Below are 14,083 nucleotides of genomic sequence, written 5' to 3'. Positions count from 1 at the left end.
CATCAAAGCTCTCATTCCACATATGGCAATTCTAATTCCTTCTTGTGCCTACAATGCCTGATGAACAGAATGCTGCTGAAGTTTTTTAATAAGTATATTAATAAGAGAATGATCTTTTCATTCCCAACGTTCTCTTCCTTTCCTTCTTCTCTAGCTTATATTTTTAGCTCTAGGAGCAAGATTATAACAAAGTCATACTATTGCATACAAATATAAAATTTGTGTGTTTGTGTGCACCCAACCTCTGATCAATTTGGCTACAAGTAACAGTGCTACTGAAATTGACAAAAAGATGCTTTACTTTAAAAAGAATTGAGGCAAAATGTTGAGAATTTTATAATTATAAACTTGCATTCTTTTGTTGAATCTATTCACCATGTCTCCTTTTTTATTTCACTTTACAAATAGGATCTTTCTGACCACAGTACTAATCAATATCACATCAGTATTTCTACTGAAACAGTGAACCTAGTTTAGAAGAGTGACAACACCAAAACTCGTTTTTCTGTAGAAATCTCACAGTTCTACCCTCACCATAAGCCTGAGGTCATGCTTCTATCTCTTATTTTGTTCTTACATATTTAATGTTTTCCTCATACATAGAGTTGGGCTTTTCTTTTCTAATCTGATTCTGTGAATCCCTGTTCTCAAATGTTTTTTTTTTTTGTTTTGTTTTGTTTTCTGCAATTTTGGGGGGGTGGAAAGAGCATTTAATCAAATATCTTGGCATGCCCTGGTTTTGTCAAGATGATAGAGACTAGTAAACATTGTGGATAAGCTTTGTGAAAATACTGTATAGAGGGGTTACAATCGCATGAGCAAGGTATTGAGTACATCTCTTATCAAGCATTGTTGCCTCCTCCTTAGTTTTTTCCCCTAGCATCCCACATTGCCTTGCAACCCCCCACCTAAATTCTAAATTTTAAAGTTGATTTTCGACATAGAGTTTGTACATCTCTCTCATTGTTGCAATGGGTCAACCTGTATCCCTATTTAAAGAAGTTTCTTTTTCCTTTTTTTAAAATTAATATTATTTTATTTTATTTGAGAACATACTGTATAGAGGGGCTACAATTACATGGGCAGGATAATGCATACATTTCTTTTTTTTTTAATTGTATTTTATTTTATTTGAGAACATACTGTACAGGGGGGCTACAATTACATGGGCAGGATAATGCATACATTTCTTACCAAGCATTGCAGCCTCCTCTGTTTACCCTTCACCTCCCTTCCCAGCCTCCCCCCTCCCCCCACCCAATTATACCCCCTCCCCCCCCACACTGACATTGTAAAGCTGGTTTTGACATGACATTTTGTACTTCTCATTGTTGCAACAGGTCCACCTGAATCCTTAAACGACTTGTTTGTCCCCATCTCCTCCACAGGTTATACTGACATCAAATATAGTGAAAGCGGGGGTTACACTGTGGGGGAGGGACATACAAAGCAACAAAGAAATAATCTTATAAATGCGTTAGAAACACATCCATGAAAGAAACGAAAACATTAAAATACATATTTAAGGGTTCATTTTCCTAACATCACATTATCTGACCTTTTCCGCTTGACTCATACCTATACTAGATATTGCAAATAAGGGAAACCATGGGACCTATGCTTCTTTGGGCCTGGCTTACTTCACTTAATATAATTTTTTCCAAGTCATTCCATTTCTTAACAAATGGGGAAATGTCATTCTTTCTGATGGAGGCATAGAATTCCATTGTGTATATATACCACATTTTCTTGATCCATTCATCTACTGAGGGGCATCTGTGTTGGTTCCATGTCTTAGCTATGGTAAATAATGCTGCAATAAACATAGTTGTGCTGGTAGCTTTAGTGTGGTCTTGTTTGTAAACATTTGGGTAAATGCCCAAAAGTGGGATTGCTGGATCATAGGGGAGATCTATGTGAAGTCTTTTGAGGAACCTCCATACTGCTTTCCAAAGTGGTTGAACAAGTTTACATTCCCACCAACAATGAAGTAAGGTTCCTTTCTGTCCACATCCCCTCCAGCATCTGTTGTTGTTAGAGCCCTTCTCCCCCATATTATACCAACATCAATATACAGTGAAAACAGGGATTAGACCGTGGGGTAGAGACATAAAAAACAACAAAAATCACATGGTACCTTATAAATATGTTAGAAATAATAGCAAGAAAGAAAAATCATCTTGTGTCCTTATCTTGGTGTACATTTAGCTTAACATTATCTTATCTGAACTTTTCTACGTGTCTCAAATACATAGTAGTTATTGCAAATAAGGGAAACCATGGGACCTATGCTACTATGGGCCTTGCTTACTTCACTTAATGTACTTTTTCCACGTCTTTCCATTTCCTAACAAATGGGCAATGTCATTCTTTCTGATGAAAGCATAAAATTCCATTGTGTGTGTGTGTGTGTGTGTGTGTGTGTGTGTGTGTGTGTGTATGTGTGTGTGTGTGTGTGTGTGTGTGTGTGTGTGTGTATCACATTCTCTTGATCCATTCCTCTACTGAGGGGCCTCTGGTTTGGTTCCATATCTTAATTATGGTCAATAACGCTGCAATAAGCATAGTTGTGCTGGTCTCTTTAGTATGGTCTTGCTTGTTATCATTCGGGTTAATGCCTAAAAGTGGGATCCCTGGATCTTAGCGGATCTCTATGTTGAGTCTTTTGAGGAACCTACTACTTTCCCAAGTGGTCGAACAAGGTTTATCTAATTTTCCACTGAAACAAACATACAGAAAATTACATTTCACAAGGACAAAATAAATGTGTTTCCAATTTGGGCTCAGGAAATTGTATGTAAAGTTTGATCTTTACTAGGGTCAGAGTTGCAAACTAATTACAAGCATTTTAAGGAGTAAAGACTTCTATTGGCAATAACTAGTATATGTCTGAGTCAAGCAGAAAAGTTCAGATAAGTTGATTTTGGGGGAATGAACCCCAAGATAAGTATTCAAATGTTTTTTTTTGTTTTTTTCCTTTCATGCAACTGTTTCTAACATATTTATAGGATAAATTCTATGTTGCTTTTTAGGTCCCTCCGCCATGGTATAACGCCTGCTTTCACTTTATTTGATGTTGGTATAATTTGTAGAGGGGAAGGGAAAAAACAAATTGTTTAACTAGGGATACAGGTGGACCCATTGCAATAAAGAGATGTACAAGTCATTACGTCGAAAAACGAAATTTACACCTTTGGTGAGGGCTGGGAGGAAGATTTGGTAGTGGGAGGGGAATATGCAAAGGGATGGGAAGGGGAAACAAAGAGGAGGCAATTATGCTTGATAAGAAATGTACTCGTTATCTTGTCCATGTAATTGTAACTCCTCTGTACGGTATTCTCACAATAAAAAAATAAATAAAAATAAAGACTTCTAGTTGACAGAATAATATATATAGCTAAATTTCTTTATTTAAATACTCTAATGTTTTGTCAATCATGACAACTACTTTATTTGCTAATCAAAATGTTTGTTTTGCAGTGCTTTATAAAACCATTTGTGCAGAAATTAAATATCTAATGGGGACTTTAATGACTAATTCTGAGCACAAGTTTAATTTAGCTCAGTAGTTTGGAGTTATTAAGTGACATTATAATTTAATGTCTTAAATAAATAAATTATAGATCTCTTCTTATATTTGCATGAGACTCATATTACAATGAAATTTTTTTACTTCAAATGTAACAGATTTCACATTCCTTAGGACCCACTTGTAAACGTATGAATAAAATCCTCCTTTTCTATCTTTCTGTTTAGGTTTGTTCTTTAAGGTGAATTACTCAGGTCAACTAGAAATCAAGTAGAATATTGAAATTTTAATAAGAGGAATCGGAAGGGAGAAAGTAATATTTATTGAACAACTACTACACACCAGTCTCTACATTGAGTATCTCAAGTCCTCTTTTTTATGTTACATGGTAACTCACAAAGGTTCCCTTATTTACAATTTATAGAAAAATTAAAATTAGGTTTCATGAGAAGGATTGTTTTAAGCTCCTCTTTGTCAAATGAATGGTAAAACTAGGTTCTCACAAACCATTCCTTTTCTTCTTTTCAACTGCCTCAAAAATTTCCTACATTAGTGTTGAGAAAGGTACAACTGCCTAAATCCACCTAATACCTTGACTCGCCTATACAATGCCCAACAACATTATCATGACAATTAACAAGACAGTATGGTGTCACATGTGTATTATCCTAGCATTCAGGTGTCAGATACCAGAGAATTGTCTGACATATTTGCAGATCATCTACAATCCGTGTAATATAAGCTTTATTCATAAAAGATCAAGCAATGCTTCCATCAGAAAATAATGGTTGATAGTCTTGCAGACTATAGTATTTCACCAATTCTAAAATTAGGAACACAGATAATTCCATTAACAAGTTCCAAAAATCCATATGGAACATCAAATTCTAAACATTTTGAGGGGAGACATATTTAAAAGTTATTTGAATAGATTCTGCATATTCTGCTAAATGCTTTCGTGTACAGGCTTGCTCTCTCACTTGTATCCTTGATCAACCAAGATTCTTTTATTTCATAGAACAGTAAATTGAGATGTGTAAAACTAATTACCTGGCAATCATGAAAGGGCCAAGAATAGATCTCAGGTTTCTAGGATATCTAAAATAAAGTTTTTGATGTTGTGGGCAATAGTAAGAATTAGGGGTGAAAATAGATGGCTTCATTTTTTTAAAGCAACATTAAATTCTATTGCTTTTATAATAATGAAAGGGCTACTATTTTTTTTTATAAAATCTTATAAATCTCCATCAGTGTGGACTTTAACTTCTTAGCAGCAGCTCCCATGAAAGTCAGAGATAATTTGCTCAAACTATACGACTTTTTAATGCAATGCTCTGCATATTCTTTTTCCTTGTAATGAGTTAACATCTGTCATTTCCTGTTTGGATTCTTTGATTCAGAAGTTAATTTTCTTGACCAGAATCTGCAAATAGTAGCCCATGATTATATATGATCTATAGATTGGGCTTGGATTCTGGAGCTAAGAATAATTTTCTAAGGTTTTAAATGAGGGAAAAAATTGATAGACAAATAACTGTACTAATTATTGTAAACTCTAGGGAATCCTATATCTCTAAATACATTTTACACAGCCAGCGCCATCCTATTACATGTTGTCTGTAGGTGCTTTAGACAGCTCTGCAGACAAGAAAGTATGTGGTCTACAAACTAGAATTTTTACTGTCTGCCTCCTTCTATGAAAAGTTCATTGTCTCTGCACTTAGTTCTCTTCTTTTTTTTTTCACACCGTGCAATGGCAGAATAACCACTTGAACCAGGGCTCTGTTTTTTATATATATGACTGCTTAAGTTTTCTCTTAGGACCTTCACCAATAGAAGTCTAGGAGAATAGATCAAGAGTTTGCTTAAACCTTTTACATACATGAAATTCTATCTCCAAATATATCTTCTCTCTGTGGCTATAACTTCTAGAAAGAAAAATCATAGGATTCTAGAAATCAAGGCAACCTAAATGCTTTTATTTTCTCATACCTCACATCCTCTAAGGACAAAGAATTTCTTTCATCTGTTGCTTTTAAAATTACCCTGATCAGCACTAGCCCCATAACTTGTCTCCAGTGGATCAGCTGTTTCTTAATGAAGATGCAACTCCATTTTGCTCTGTTTATACTAGTTTCCCTCCAATCAAATGATCATTTTTAAGTACAATTTGATCTTATCACCACTTCATTTCTTTCCCTTCAGTGATTCATATTGCCCTTAATATAAATTCCTCACTTTATTCATTATTTCAAGCATCTCTGATTCCTATTTAAAATTGGGGTTTTGAATAAATATGCTCTTAGAAACTATTTGCTTCAAGCAATGTATCATGGCTTCTCAAACTAAATTTTCAAACAGTAGAGAGTTCCTACCCTTCCAAGCTTAGATACTTGTACTTTTCTATGCACTTCTCCTTCTTTCCCACCTTCATCCTGGAATCTATCTATCTATCTATCTGTCTATCTGTCTATCTATCTATCTATCTATCTATCTATCTATCTATCTATCTATCTATCTATCTATCTATCTATCTATCTATCTATCTATCTATCTATCTATCTATCTATCTATCTAGCTAGCTAGCTAGCTAGCTAGCTATCTAGCTATCTATCTATCTATCCATCTGAGGGCAAAGTCTCTATTTTTTCATCTTAATCAGAACACTGTTAGACCTAGAAAAATGTTTGCCTATGGGGATCAAGTGAATATATTTTAAATAGAACTGAGTCAAATTTCACACATATGTTTGATGCATACTATAGTCAAATCATTAACATAAAAGCAAAAATGACTCTTAAAATTCTTTTTTTATGAAGAAAAGTTGGGTAAACTTATTTTTCTATTTTTTAGCTGTGAAACTTTTCTAGAAAATTATCAGCAGTAACTTAAGACAATAATCTCAGTGAGAATGTTTCATTATTTCCTTGGGAAATCTCCTACAAATCAGAGATGCCCTCAAATTCAGCACCAGGTAAAGCTGATTTTCTCTAAGACTAATAATTTTTTTTATAAAAATCAGTGAAACTAATAGCTTTATTTTTCCATACGTAAAATATTATACATGAAGCATAATCAGAATGGGTGATTAGCAAATAAAATACAATATCTTTGGTATATGTAGGTAAAATCTACATGCTCGTTTTTTAAAACATGTTTATTTTTTTTATTATATGTATTTATTGTAAAGATACTGTACAGAGGGTTTATAGTTACATGAGTAACGTAATGAGTACATTTCCTATCGAGCATTGTTACCCCAACCTTTGTTTCTCCTCTACTATCCAATACTTCCCCATCTCACCTGTTCCCCTCCTAACCACTCCTCCCAAAGATATAAAGTTCATTTTCAACATATTGTCTTGTACATACCATTGTATCCCTATTTAAGCATTTTGTTTTTTTTCCCTTCCCCTCCACAAATTAGAAAAACATATACAAGGAGGAAGGCACTGAATTCAAATACATTGAAAACAGTGGTTATACTGTGGGAGAGGAACTTACAAAAGAAGGTAGAAAAATCACATAGTACATTATAGATACGTTTAAAAAAAGAGTAAGAAAGATAAAACCACATGTGTCTCTTTTTGGGAGGAGGAGGGGTCAGTCATGGGGCATGAACTCTTGGCCTGACGCTGTCCCTCAGCTCTTCAGTTCAAGGTCGTGCTCCACCACTTAGGCTACAATGACAGTTCTGGTTTATTGGAGATATGACTTTTATGGACTTTCGTGTCCGGCCTGGCTTTAAACCGTGATCCTCAGATCTCAGCCTCCTGAGTAGCTAGGATTACAGTCGTGAGCCACTGGAACCAGGCATGTGTCTCTATCTTGGGGTTCATCTCGCTTAACATCAATATTTTTGTGGTCATATGTACATAGCTTTTGACCTTTTCGCTTTTCCTAGACATATACTAGTTACTGCAAAGAAGGGAAACTATGGGACTTGTTTTGTTTTCTTTTGTTTTTTTGGCCCTTACATATTACCCTACAACAAAATCAACCCCAAATGGCTCAAAGATCTCAAAGCACACACCCTGAAAACATTACAGGAAGGAATAGGAGAGACTCTAGAACTCCTTGGCACAGGCTGAAATATTCTTAAGAGAGACCCAGAAAACCAACAAATCATGGAAAAACTGGACAAATGGGATTGCATGAAACTGCAGAGCTTCTGCATGGCAAAGGGCATAGCTAGCAAGATTAATAGATAGCCCATGTATTTCACAAGTTCTGTTATTCAGAAAACAGTCCATATCCTTTGTTATTTTATAACTTTCACCCATTACAAAGATATTGTCTTTACATCTATCTTCTTTTTTATTTTTAATAAGTTGTTTTATTGTGCATATAGTGTACAGATGGGTTACAATTACACGAGCAAGGTAATGCGTACATTTCTCTCTCTCTCTCTCTCTCTCTCTCTCTCTCTCTCTCTCTCTCTCTCTCTCTCTCTCTCTCTCTCTCTCTCTCTCTCTCTCTCTCTCTCTCTCTCTCTCTCTCTCTCTGTGTGTGTGTCCGGCCATAGGGCCTGAACAGTGGGCCTGGGCACTGCCCTCAGCTCTTCAGCTCAAGGCTAGCACTCTACCACTTGTGCCACAGCGCCACTTCCAGCTTTTTTCTTTTTGCTTATGTCGTGCTGAGGAATGGAACCCAGGGCCTCAGGCATGCAAGGCAAATGCTCTAACACTGAGTCTTCTTCCCAGCCCCATGAGTACATTTCTTATCAAGCATTGTGGCCTCCTTCCTTCGTTTTCCCCCAACCATTCATGTCCTCCCATCTCCACGGATACACACTCCCCCCTGCCCATCCCTCCATCTCTGCCAAACTTGTAAAGTTCGTTTTTCAACGTAGCATTTTGTACATCTCATTGTTGCAATGGATCCACCTGTATCCCTATTTAAACAATTTGCTTTTTGCCCTTCCTCTCCCCAAATTATACCAACATCAATTTCAGAGAAAACAGGAGTTGTAACAAGAAAACAATCACCTTATAAATATGTGAGGAACCATAGCAAGCAAGATAAAAATCACTTGTGTCCTTGTCTTGGGGTCCATTTTGCCTAACATCTTATCTGACCTTTCTGATTTTCTCAGACATGTACTACTTATTGCATTAAGGAAAATCATGGGACCTATGTTTCTGTGGGCCTGCCTTACTTCACTTAATATAATTTTCCCCAGTCTTTCCATTTCCTAACAAATGGGGCAATGTCATTATTTCTTATGGAGGGATAGAATTTCATTATATATATATATATATATATATATATATATATATGTATATGTGTGTGACATATATATGTATATATATACATATGCATATATGTATATATATACATATATATATATATATATATGCCACATGGGTAAAGTCAAGAATGAGTATACAAATGTGGTATTAATTTTATATAAGCTATCTAATTTTAAAAGAGTGATTTATTTGTGTCAACTGAAATATATTACATGTTTCATGAAATGTGATATTCCATTAAGTGTCATTTTGATAGTTGAAATTTTGCTAACACAAGAGGACATAAAAGCTTAGTTCCTTTATTTTTGTCGGTTGTGGAGCTTGAACTTTGGGCTTAGGCACTGTCCCTCAGTTCTTCAGCTCCAGGCAAGTGCTCTACCACTTGAGCCACAGCTCCACTTCCACATAAAAGCTTATTAATGAGTTACAGGCATATTATGCTGCATAGGTGCACATTTACCGAATACCATGTAAAATCAGAATTTATTGTAATTCTAAAACTAGTTTGTTAATTTTTTAAAAAATTGACTTGAATAGCAAAAAAATAAAAATAAATAAATAAAAACAGATTGAAGTAGGGGGATGGTCAAGAGAAAAGGAGAAGATAAATGGAGAGAAACGGACTGGGTGAATACAGGCATAATATTCAATGTACATAGGCAAAAATGCAACAAGGTAACTTGAGGGGATGGGGAGAGATTGTGGAGAATGATGGAAGGGTTGACATTGATTAAGATGCACTATACTCATAAAATAATACGTTGAATTGAAACACTTTTGTACAACTGCTTGAAGATGATAAAATTAAAAAAGGAAAATACAAACAAAAAAAAGCCTATGTATTGGGAAAGATCTTCACTAACTGTACAACGGATAAGGTTCTCATATCCAAAATAGACTTGCAATTCAAAAAATTTATTCCTGTAACAGCAAATCCTCAAGGAATCAACTGACTGATAATTTAGTGGGCTAAAGAGAAACTTCTCTGAAGAGGAAATAAGAATTGCCAATAGACAAACCAAGAAATGCTATTCTTCTCTACCCATAAAAGAAATGCAAATCAAAACATATTGAGATTCCACCTAAGCCTAGATAGAATGGCTATAATCAAGAAATCTAATAATTGCAAATGCTCGAGGTGATGTGGCCAAAAGGGAACCCTACATGCTCATTTTTAATCAAGGTGCAGTTGGTGCCAGCCGCAGAACATAGAGATTACACATAAATGTGTGATTCAAAGTTTTATAAAAATCTTACCTAGTTCTGTCTTTTTTTTTGGGGGGTGGCCCTCTGGTCGTGGTGCATGAACTCGGCCAGTGTGCTTTCCCTCAGCTCTTCAGCTCAAGGCTAGCGCTCTACCAATTGAGCCATAGCACTACTTCCAGCTTTATTTTTGCTTATGTGGTGCTGAGGAATAGAACCCAGGGCCTCATGCATGCAAAGCAAGCACTCTGCCACTGAGCCACCTTCCCAGCCCAAACCTATTTCTCTCTTAATTCTTCTACTAATAAACTATAAAATCTTGATAATTTGGACATATTTGTTACTACAAAGTTACAGGATCTGACCAACAAATTTTTGATATATTCATCATTCCCTATTACAAAGTTCACTTGTCTATTTGCAAAGCAATTGTTCATTTTTGATTGCGTTTGGTTCTTATACATTAGTACTCACGGTCTATCACATCTGTCTGCTTTTGTTTTCTTTCCAGTTCTGAGGATCAAAACCGGGGTCTATGCTTTCTGGGCATGGACATATATCCTTAGGCCCTCCACTTAACTTTATGAAAATTACGTTATGTTGAACAAATTACATGGAATGTATCATAACTATTTTCTTTATTCTGGAAACTTTCTTGTCTCTCCTTTATCATCATGCATTCAACAAGGGGATTTATCTTCCCTGGTACAAATTTGTCACTTTTGAAATTCAGTGAATCTTCCCACCATACTACTTCATTCTATATCTTCCTCTGCTGGGGTCCACGTTTTTTTCTGCTCCTTATTTCCCTTATTTATTATAATGCTGTCCTGCTATTAACTTTTAAGTTCCCATAATTTTTCCTCCTTGATCTGGTCCATGTGAGTTTCCGGAGAAGTGGGAAAACATAACTTGGCTCAACATCCTCTTCTATTAAAATGGTTTTCTTATCTTTACTTTAGATCATTTCTATTACTAGTCATTTCCTGTTTTGCTTCAACCTCTATGTAGATACATTTCCTCAGCTGAAAAAGCACTTCTTGCTTCAGGTTTCTTCACTCTCAATATCCTGTTATTATTTGATTATTGCCAGTCTCCTACTCAGCCTAGTCAAATATTCAGGGTTATTTTAGCTTCTACTCCCTTGATCTTGAACTCAATAGACTGCTAATGATATTAATTTTACTTGGGAGTAAAGTTATTGATTAGCTATTAATCTAATTTATTTCTACACATCCCCCCATCTACTAACCAGTATGATAGTTTATGATATTTATCTTTATGCCACTTGAAAGGCCATGTTACCTAATCTTTCTCCCATAATACATATTAAATTCAACAATCAGATTTAATTTTCTGAATCACTGATGTCACTATATCACAAACAATTTCAACCTTCTGGTTGCAAATTAGGCAAATAACATAACTTTTCATGATTATGAAAGTTTTTAAAGTAACATCTATTTTGAAAGTATTTAATAACACTCAAAAATTACCTGTGTGTCTTAGCCATTCAATATCTAAGGGGAATTTACTGTGCCTTTGAGGATATGTAATTCTGCTGTGCAAGATAAGATATATAAGTAGGGCATAGAGTTAAAGTGATGAAAGTAAAATTCACAGGATATATTAGGAGTACTGATCAGGAGGCAGAGATAATTTGACATATAGAATTAAGATGGGTGAATAAATAATCCTGTAAATCTTGTAAGCCATGCCAAAGCAAAAAGGAAAGAATGATAAAGTAAATAAAAATTAAAATAATAATTCAAAGGACAGTAATCAAAGGATAATCATTCAAAGGTTAAGAAGTTTGACTCAGTATCATGTGACATCTGAACTGATACTATAACCCCTCTTAGTTTGCCTAGTGATGCTTATTGTGGACTGAGTAAATATAAGGTGTGTGAAAGACAATTTAGCAGCATGTCATAACAACCTCCTACAGAAACATAATTTTCAGATAAGTAGATTAACTGGTCTCCTAGATAAGCATTTCCCTTACACAATATCTGGCATGGTAACTTTTTAAAAAAACATATATTTTGGAACTTGTGGAGAGTTAAAATCCTGAACTTTCCTTCTTCCTGATAACTTCTCCCTTCTCATTAATCAAAAACTTACTAAAATTGAGGATTTACCTTTGGGAAGTTCAGGCAAGAAGGAAACAGCTTGGCTTTTCAATCATTATCAGACCTCATGAGAATCTACTTGTAAGCCCATATAGGCTTGACTAAGAAAACTGTCTGACTCAAATTTCAGGCTGAACAGAGCCCCTCGGTACTTCCCTGTAGATTTCAATTAAGGGTTTAATTCTCTATTCAGTGTTGAAAATCCTATCTAGTCACAGAGAGGTATTCTTAACCAGAGCCCCTCCCACATAATTACTCAAAAGAATAACATTTCAAAGCATGGTCATAAAGTGATGACAGGTTTGTTTGTACAATAAAATGTGACCTTTAGTGTTAAAAACTGTTCTATGACATCAGAAAAACCATTTTCTTAATAGGAAGATATATATCGCCTTGATGATTTAAAATACAGTCTAAGTTTTTGACACATGAACCACAATATGTTCCAAAGAGGAAAATATTATTTATGTGTATATGCATTTAGAAATAATGATAAATCATAATTATCAAAGATAAAGTACTATTCACACCAATAACATCCTCAAAGAAAATGCCAGGCAGACTTATCCATATAGAGGAATTTTCTACATGCTGTGGAAACATCCATGAATTGAGAACAATCAAATCTTAATATTGCATGCTAAGACAAATTTGAGAGAAAAGCACCAAAAAAGGAAATGTTTTAAATTAATATCTACTAGCATAGTATGTCTTGAATTCATCCATATCCTCCTTTAAGAGGTAATAGAGTCCTCATTAAAATCACAGAACATAATTTGAAAGTCAAAGAAAGATAACAAAAAGGCCTGATAGAAAGTACGATACTAGGTTTTAAATAGCTTCTTTTGCTTTAAAGTAGAACAATAGAACATTCACTAGTAGAGAGTTTTGTTGAACTTCATCACAGGAATTTTGATCAAAGGAGTTTAAAATCCCTAAAGAGGAGTCTTTGGAGGGTCTCTGTAATATTTCTCTTAATATTTATAATGAAAACCTTCAAATACATTTGAAAGACAAAAATGAACATTATCAGTCGATAAAAATGATGTGTAGTTTTTAAGGTCTTAGATATATTCTAAAATAGACATACACAATTTTTGGGTATAATCATAAAACACCATTTAGTGAATCATCTTATCGACACACTATGCACTAGTGCAAAATAAAATTTCAAAACATTCTGTAGGGTTATTTTTTCTGGCTTTCTTATTGTACCATTTCGTTATAACCCCCCCCTCCTTTGGTTTATTCCCCTTTGTCAATGTTTTCTTTTATTTTTAAGTGTTTTTTGTTTGTTTGTTTTTGTAATTTCTGTTTAGGGAAAGGGGAACCACAGAAACTGTGGAACAAATGGTCAACCAATTCAACAGCAATACTAACTAGACACTATGTTGGAAGTGATCTATACAACACGCAGAGAAGGGGAGTCAGGAGATGAAAAACTGGGGAAAAATGAGGGAGGGGATAATAGTATTCTAAAAGAAATATACTCATAACCTTACACATGCAACTGTCCCCTTCTGAACAATTTCACAAGATAATTTAAATTAAAAAATCATAATGTATTAAATTTTTGTCTGCACTTGAAAATACATTTTCCTTTTGTATTTAGAGGAAGAATTTATGTTTATGAACACAAACTGTTTATAGTAAGAATAAAGCCAGCATTCTCAATGCAGAATAATGATACCATAATTTTCTGGGGGAATTTACAAACAAGGTTGCAGGAGTTATCATTGAGGGTTTCAATTTTTTTTCTGGAAGTTATAAGAGACAGCCAATGATAATCCTACTCTAGTGGGAGAATGTTTGGGAGTATTGTTTTCTTGGTTCCCTGCAGGATTTTACAAATTGCTCTCTGAAAGGAATTTGTCTTCCCCTATATACCTTCTATTTCATCTATTTCATCTTCAGAAGTGCATTATTGCTGGTAGTAGATCATAGATTATAGAAAAACTGAATTAATA

Source organism: Dipodomys merriami, unplaced genomic scaffold, assembly GCF_024711535.1.
Source record: "Dipodomys merriami isolate MVZ:Mamm:240054 unplaced genomic scaffold, mDipMer1.0.p SCAF_18, whole genome shotgun sequence".
NCBI classification, from domain to species: Eukaryota; Metazoa; Chordata; class Mammalia; order Rodentia; family Heteromyidae; genus Dipodomys; species Dipodomys merriami.
This window is presented reverse-complemented; position numbering follows the sequence as displayed.